At 70.1% G+C, this 682-nt stretch overlaps 1 protein-coding gene across 1 annotated transcript in view; it reads right to left on the bottom strand.

Moving 5' to 3' along the window:
* The window catches only part of CYTH1 (cytohesin 1), a 7,164-nt gene that overhangs the window by 2,454 nt on the left and 4,028 nt on the right, over window positions 1-682 (bottom strand). The window lies entirely within an intron of this gene.

Genomic DNA, 682 nt, shown 5'->3' with positions numbered 1-682 from the left:
CTTATCTCCCCCACCCCACTGGGAAGGCCCTGTGCCTCCCTGCTCCCCCATGCCAGCCGGCCGCCCACCCCAGGGTCTGCCCCAGAGCCAGGCTGGGGCCAGCACTTCCTAGAGGAAAAACCCCCTCTGCCTCCCTCCAGCCAAGCCCACCCCAAAACCCGGGGCCTGACTCTCTCCAGCCCCCAGCCCTCCCCAGGGCCACCTCCCCTCCCAGGGCTGTGGGTGGGAAGAGGCCATATGCCAGGGCAGGGTCCCGCAGCACAGTGAGCGCAGGAGGAGCCCGGGGTTTAGGGCCTGCAGGGGTGCAGGGCTCCGTGGGATTGGGCAGGGCTTGCAGAGCCGTAGGGGACCAAGGGCCAGCACAGCCCCAGGGGGGAGCACCGACACTTCCCGGCACCCCAGGGCTGCAGGTGGTGGAGCCAAGGCAGCACCAGCACCCAGATTGGGAACTGCCACGGGCCCCTGGCGCGGCACAAGGCACCGCACGGACGGCTCCTGCCTGCTCCCTGCTCCCATCCAGCTCCAGGCACTCAGCACCTTCCGACCCCCCGCGCACAGACTGGGGGCCTTCCCGAGGACACCCCAAACTCATCCCCATCATTGTGGTGCTGGAGGCAGACCCACTGCGGCTGGGCTGAGCTGCCTGCGAACACAGCGCAGCACCGGCGGGGAGGGACCCCCC

The sequence above is a fragment of the Pygoscelis adeliae genome, unplaced genomic scaffold (assembly GCF_000699105.1).
Source record: "Pygoscelis adeliae isolate BGI_AS28 unplaced genomic scaffold, ASM69910v1 Scaffold445, whole genome shotgun sequence".
Classification (NCBI taxonomy): Eukaryota; Metazoa; Chordata; class Aves; order Sphenisciformes; family Spheniscidae; genus Pygoscelis; species Pygoscelis adeliae.
This window is presented reverse-complemented; position numbering and strand designations above follow the sequence as displayed.